Below are 8,190 nucleotides of genomic sequence, written 5' to 3'. Positions count from 1 at the left end.
GATAGAGGCTTGGTTATAATCAGTTTAAAAAATTTTAAAGACTACTTCATAATTGTTTTTTTTTTTACTTCTTATGGCATTGCACGTATTTGATTTTTTGGCTTTTGGTGATGTTAAATTATTCATGGGTGTATTAGTTAGATTTTGCTGCATAACAAAATCAATATAACATTTATAAATTAATAATGCTGCATGCGAATATAAGGTGGAAGTTACAGTAGGCAGCTCAGCTAGGGAATAGCTAGTTTTAAATGATCTTGCTTGCATGTGTGGCAGTTATAGTTAGTGCAAAGTTTGCCGCATTTTTCTCTAAAAGGAAGTAAATATTTTATGTTGCTAGTACCATATAATCTATGATACAATTATTCAGTTCTGCCATTGTGGCTCAAAAGCAGCCATAGATAATACATAAATAAATGGACATGGCTGTTTTCCAATAAACTTTATTTATGTAAAGGGGCAACCATGGGCGGTAGTTTGCTTTTCCTGCTCTGAAAAATGAACAGACCAACAAACATAAACAAATGGTGATTTTCAGCAAAAACAGAGATGAAAACTATAACAGTAGCAGACATTAAGAGATGCTTTGATGAACTATTTTTAAACTTGATAGAGCTTAGAAAAGAATCAGTGACTTGAAGACAAGGCATAGATATAATATAATTTCAAAGACAAAGAAAAAATAAATTACAAGGAGTCTAACATATATAGATAATTGAAATCCCTTAAGTGAAAAAGAGAGAGAAAAAAAGCAGGAAAAATATCTGAAAAAATAATTGTAAATTTTTTTTATCAAACTGAAAGTTATAAAACACATGTCTAAGAATCTCATATAACAACAGCAGGAAAATAAAATAAAAAGTACACAGGTAGACCATCTTAAAGACAGCTAGTGAAAAGAAACCTTTTATACAGAGTTTAAGAATTACAGAAGTAACTCATTAGAAACTATGAAAGCCGGGAAACAATCGTTTTTTAATGCTGAAAGAAAAAACTCTCAAGTCAGAATTCTATATCTAGCAAAAACATGTCTTGAAAATGAAGGGAGAATAAAAACTTTTCAAAAAATTGCAATCAGCGAGGATTAATACCAGTGGACTTTTATTAGAAGAATTGTTAAAGGAAGTATTTTAGTCCAAAAGGATATGATCATACGAATGCATAATTTGCAATAAGAATGTGGTAAAATAAATGATAAAACTCACTCTTTATTGTTTTTTAATCAATCTAAATGATAAATGACTTTCTAAAACAAAAATAATATTAACATATTGTTGGTTTCCGTACATAAAATAAAATGTATGGAAATAAGGGTGTGAAGTTTGGGGAGAAGGAATCGGATTGGCATTCTAAGTTCCATACGTTATTTGTAGGCATTTGGTAAACACTTACAGATTTCTATTATAAACTCTAGTATAATCGCTAAAATTTTTAAAGAACAGTGTAAGAGATAAGCCATAAGTGAAGATAAAATGGAATAATTTTTTTTAAATCATATAATCCAAAAGTAGATATAAAAGAAGAAAAAAGAAAAAGAAAGGAATGATTAGAAAATATTGCCTAGCAACATGGCAGCTGTTAATCCAAACATGACAATAATCGCATTAAATACAAATGATCTGAACATACCAATGAAAAGAAATCAGATTTGATAAAGAGCAAGGCAGAACTACATGTTTTTATGAGAAATTGACTTTAGACGCACTTAAATATACATTAAAAATAAAAAAATGGAGAGAGATATTCCTTACAAACTCCAATCAAAGAAAGCTAAATTAGCTATGTTAACATTAGACAACACAGATTTATAATAAAGGATATTACTAGGGATAAAGGAAGATATCAAATAATGATAAACATGTATCAAAAATATGAATAACTGTGTTACATATGAAGGTGCCTAACTGCAGAGCTTGAAAGTATAGGAAGCCAAAATTGACCAAAATTGATAGAATTGATAGAATATATGTACATATATATATTTTATATATATATCTAGATAGAATATACATACATATATATATGTAGATATATATATATATAATATATATATAATGGTTCTTTTAAACCTCAGTGACACTTGTTAACTACTTTTTCTGTTTATTTTGTAAGAGTTCAGTTTGAATTCTCTCTTTCCATTTGGACTAATGTGGTTAAATTTATTTATATAGGAAACAATCCACTTGGTCCAAGTTTTAAAATATTTTCATTGCACGTTGTTGTATAAAGAAGTCATCTATGATGTATTGACTTTTCCTCCATTTGGCAGTTATCTGTTCCTTGTCTTTTCTAATATGAGTATTTATGCCTCCCCATCCTTCCGTTAGTTGACTTCAAGTTTCCTAATTCTGTTGAATTAGAAATAAATAACTTTAGGAATTTTTTATCGCATCAACTGACTTTTTTGCTTTCTAATTAACTTGTATGTATATTTACTACTCTTTATTTATGTTGTATGTTTTTGTCGATTCGAGAGTTAGATTTTGAGACGTGTATTTTCCTCCTGACACCAACTAAATCAATTCTCCATGGACACCAACTGGATGTCTTACGAGTCCATTCATTTCTGACATTAACACCCAAAGGTAGTGTTCAGACTCCACAGGTTTAAAGGCTGGTCCCACAAGACAGTCCCACTCCAGATTCTGGTCACGAATATCAATTCTCATGTCATCTACACTCTGTCCATCTTGGCTACCACAACCTCCTCCTCAGGTTTGACTGTTTGCCAGAAAATCTTGCAGAATTCTGAAAAGCATTCTATTTGCTGTTCCCTGTTGATTATAAAGAATAAGACTCAAGAACAGCCAAACTGAATGTTTGTTGGGAGCCATGTTGGGGGCGGGTGCAGAGCTCCGTGCCCGGGCATAGCACTGTGCCAGGACCTTGATGTGCCACCCAACCCAAACGTTCTCTGAATCCAGTTGTTTAGGGGTTTTTAGAGGTCTATTACAGAGGTGTGAGTGATTGAATCATTGGTCATTGGTGGTCAAACTTACCCTCCAGCCCTTCTCCCCTTCCTGGAGGTTGGGGCGGGGCAGAAATTTTCAACCCTCTAATCATGCCTTGGCCTTTCTACTGCACAGCTGTCCCTGGTGTAGAGTCTCCAGTCACCAGCATCTCAATAGCACAGAGACCCTCTTCTAATTCCAGAGGTTCCACTGGTTTAAGAGATGTGTGCAGGAACCAGGGATGGAAATGACTTTTTGTTATACCACAGATAGTTATTTTGATTGACAGATATTTAAAGTTGTAAAGTTTTCTGTGGTAGCTGGTTTAATTGTATCCTCAACAGTTACATAGGTTGTTTTAAATCTGCTTATTTTGTAATAAATTCTGAGGATTTGCCCATATTTTCCACAAGTCAGAAATTTGTTTAAATTATGTTTTACATACTCTAGATAGAAATGCGTTTTTTACATTCATTATTATTTTTTAGAGTTAATTGCCTTGGAGTTAGAATTTTATTTATTTTATTACTGAGGGTATTGTTTATGGCCAAAGCAATAGTCTATATTACTTGACCATATGATGCGTGGATAAGTTTTTCTCTATGTTATTTGCATTCAGAATACGATGCATAGTGTAAGACCTGTTGTATTGATTATGTTGTCTAGATTTTCTAAAACGACTTCCATTTTATTTTTAAATTTAATTTGTCTCGGACTGTGTGTTAAAGACTATGCATTCAGTTTATATTACAAAAAATAGGCATGAATAAAAAGAACCAAATAATGTGATCAATCAGCTGGATCCAATTTTTATTTACCATGAACTACTACAGAAACAGTGGGGATATTTTCATACATTTTTATGATTCTTGGATTATCTTTATTCTAAAATATGACAAGCACTACATAAAAAAGTTATATTCAGTCCGATTTCTCTGAAAAAAATGAACAAGTATTGGAAATTCAAATCTTAAATGTAAAGGATAATGTACCGCAACTCAGCGGAGTTCATTTCAAGTCTTTAAAACTGAATACCGTCGACTATTAATCAACGTTGCTTTTACCACCAAAAGCATAAAAATAAGAAAAGTCATATTATTATCTAGATAAATTCAGAGAAAGCATTTAAACATTTAATTACCTTTGTTGATTAAAAAGTATTATTAAACCAAAAATATTAGAGTACTTTATTATTTGAAGAAGCGTAAGTAAGAGTAAGTACTGAAAAAAAAAACATTATCGTCAATGGTGAAATATCGATCTTCCTCATTCCCGTGATAGGAAAGGTAAAGAGAGGCTTGTGATTCTCCTTAGTCAATATGTACTTACTGAAGTCGTTATCCTCTGTTATAAGACAAATTTTTTTTAAAGCTATGGGGATTCTGAAGATGGGAACAAGCCTGTTGTTATTGGCAAGCAACATGATTATTTATCTAGAACATCCAAAAGAATCTAAAAACTATTTAACATTAACATGCAGATTTAACAAGGCCATTGGACACAAGCTTACTAAAAAAAATCAAATATTTTTATGTACTAACAACAAAGAATTGGAAAATACCTATTTCTAAAAGATGCCTTTAGGATTGTATCAACATATCAAATACTAGGACGAAATCTCCGATACCACGATGCTAATAAATATAAATATCATAATCACCTCGCTGCAGTTATTTTGGAAGAAATAAGGATTCACACATAAAATATCATAAAACAAATAGACTTACATACCTTGAGCAATAAAAGCAATAATATTGTAACTGAGTATTAATTTTTGCCTTGATTTAAAGAGAATTTTTCTCATTAATATGGTGACTAAATGCAAAAGTGTCCATTTTGGGTTCAAGTAACGTACAGCACAAGCTGCTTCATGCTGGGGTTTACTACAGCTTACATAAATACGGATGATAAAACAGAAAGTAAGAAAACTAAGACAAAGCCACAGAAATTTGGGCCGTTGAATGCCTGAGCCTGCTCTCTCTTCCTGCAACTGCATTCACTGCTCAAGGCTTCTTGGGGAGGGTCAGAAATTTGGTTTTGGATTTTTAGAGATCGTCATCAAGTGACATGAAGATCAGATGCCGGATAAATTGGGCCCGTTGTCTACACACTCACGGGGGGTCAGGAGACATCCGTCCTGTTTAGAAGCAGACCAAACTCGTCCAGCAGTTTGTGAGGGTTCAGTAGCCCGCTAAAGACACCTCCCTTGCCCAGAATCAAGCCTCGAAACCGCTTTTCGGATATCTATTCCTAAACGCTCATCTGCATTTTGAGTTTATGTCGGCACGCGTGTTCATCAGCGGAGAAAGCAGGGAAAATAAACAGATAATAATGGCAGCAGCAAGGATATAACAAGCAAGCATCTGGTCAGCGCTTTCTCTGTCTGAGCTTGCAGTCATTAATTTTTCTGACATGCTTTTTACATCAAAACGCCAAGGGAATGCTAGGATTCAGAGTTTATTTTCCATCTGCTGCTGCTCCTGCCTGCCGTGTGCTCCAGCTTATCTGTGACATGTGAGATATCCCGTTCTCGTGATTTCGGTAGGGGTGCGAGCGCCCTAGGAATGAGTGGACGCCCCACTGTGCTCTCGTCCAGCCTCCCGTCAAGTGACTCAGCGAAATACTCCACGTCAACAAGAAAGGATACTTCTTCCTACTCCACTTGAACAATTTTATTCATCAATCGCCACCCCCCCAAAATAAATTACTTTCATCTTAAGAGCATTAATAACCTGGATTTACCTGAGATAACCATGGTAACATGTTCTGAAGTTATATATGTTGCTTGTATAACCATAGAAACAGTTCTAAAAAATGGCAGTTACCTGTAATTTATCTCAGTGTTTTAGCATGACAGCAATATAATGTGTATTTTTCAAAAAATTTTTCTGGGCTATAGTGGCAATCAAGAAATTACTTAAAAATTATTTAAAGCTTTCCTGAAGGTATTAGTTATCATTTGGTTACCAAGATGATCACTTATTAATAATTTTCTGGACAGAATGACACAAAAATATATTAAAATATACGATTTAATACCAACTGCACACACACACACGCACACACACACTAAAATCCTGGAGCAAATTTTAGGTAAAAGAAAACCAGATGCTTCTCAAAGTTACTGGTACAAAGGACCCTGTGATCAACCAAAAGTTGGAACTATTGCTTATGTTAGCTCTGATTACGTTGTTTTCCCTTCTCTTCTTCTTTGGGCAATCTTCAATATTTCTATATATATATCTACAGTTATGCCACATTTCCATTGTGTGTCCCATCAAATGAAGTCTGGCCGCTTAGACTGACAGTGAGTGTGGTACATGGGGGTCAGTCCGGTGTGCCTTTTGCCTTAGAACTGCCACATGCAGACCAGTGGACACTGGCAGATGGTTCAGGTTCCCTAACTCCATCGAGTCCTGCATAACATGCTAGGCCAGTGAAATAACCGAATCTGCCTGATGCCTGAGGCTTAAAGGACATGATTAGAGATACCATGTTATAAGTTCCCAATTCACTTCATGGAATTCACAGATAGCCCCCTATTGATATTGACTATGCAGATTCTCTATGATTTACTTTTAGAGAGATTTTTTTTTCAGCAATGTCCCAGCTCAAATAAAGAGCCACAGCCTTTAATTCAATATTATTGATAATGAAATCCATTCGCCTAGTGCTTATAGAGACTATTTTTAACACCCTTAATGAGATCGAATTTGCATACAACATGAAATTCACTCATGGAGTGTAGAATTCAACGTTTTTTAGTGTAGTCATAGAGTTGAGCAACCGTGATGATATTCTAACTCTATGTTTTTATTTTCCCCCAAAGTTATCCCTTACCATTTAGTCAATCTCCATTCTTTTTCTCCCACCCGCAAGCAAGGCAACAACTAATCTACTTTCCGAATTCATACATTGCTTATTCATCACCACCCTAGTGATGAAGCAAATATGGAAGAAATACTTACAATTGAGGATTTTGAATAAATAGTACATGGAAATTCTTTGAACTGTTCCTGCCCCTTTTCTATAAGTTTTTAATGATTTCAATACCATAAAAAAGACTTTTCTTTTCCCTCTTCCTTTCCTTTTCTTTCTTTATTTTAATGACGCCTTTCCAGTGACCGCTTATGCCACAGGGTGTATTTTGCAATCTGGAATGCGTCATCCATAATAGATATTAGAGATCAGATGAGAACATGTCTTCCACAACTCCCTTTAAGAGGTAGGTTCTATAGCACTACTCGTTAGAACTAGTTTGGCCTTATGATTTGTTTTGACCAATAGAATGTTCCAGAAGTTAAACTGTAAGAATTTTAGGTCTAAGCCTCAAGAGCTTTTGCAGCTTCTGTCTTCGATCTCTTGGAGTGCTCCCGCTCCGTGGAAAGCATCCTGGGCTTTGCTACTGAAGTAGAAAGAGAGAGAGCGAGCGAGATGGAGAGAGAGATGCAGCGATCAGCCGAACCCAACAGCACGTGTCTGAGGCTGTCTTAGAACACTGTCCACAGCTGCCCTGCCAGCTGATGCAGCCACAGAGGGGAGCCCAGCAGGACCACGAGAAAAGTCATTGTCGTTTTGAGCCAATAAGAGTTGGGGCGATCTTCCACGTAGCAATGGGTAACAGGTACACCGTGCTGGTCTGCCTGCATATGTGCATGTTGACTTCTCTGCTAATCTTCTCTCTAGTCATGCTTTTCTATGGACCCAGTTCTTAGTGGGTCCATTATCGATTGCCTTTTACGAGGCCTGTTCTTGACAATTCTCCATGAAGAAAGAGTGTCTTAGACTGGTTTTGTAACAATCCAAAACTTGAGGGAAAACCAATCCCATCCTTAACGAATACTGACATATTGCAACAGAATGGTTTTGAAAGCCCGGCAGAGGGCAAGGTATCAGCAGCGCCAGGTGAGCCTGGGCCTCCAGCTCGCTTTCTCATATCTCAGTGGCTCCTCAGGGACTACTTCTTTCCATAACAAATAATTGCAGATTTAGCCTTGAAATCCATTGATACTCAGCACCAAAACAGTCCTTGGCCCATTGTCAATCGTCAATAAATATTTGTTCAATGAATCAATAAATGACCACACAGAACTAGCTATGTCTTTGGATGGGCGGTGCCCTCAGTTCTGATGTCAGTCAGGCCTTTGAATTCAGGAATTTCACCGTACCGTCACCATTTCTTGAGTTCATTTCTTTAGCGAAACATAGTGTATTTAATTTGGATATTAAACTACCAGCA

This window comes from Pteropus medius, unplaced genomic scaffold (genome assembly GCF_902729225.1).
Source record: "Pteropus medius unplaced genomic scaffold, Ma_sr-lr_union100, whole genome shotgun sequence".
Taxonomy (NCBI): Eukaryota; Metazoa; Chordata; class Mammalia; order Chiroptera; family Pteropodidae; genus Pteropus; species Pteropus medius.
This window is presented reverse-complemented; position numbering follows the sequence as displayed.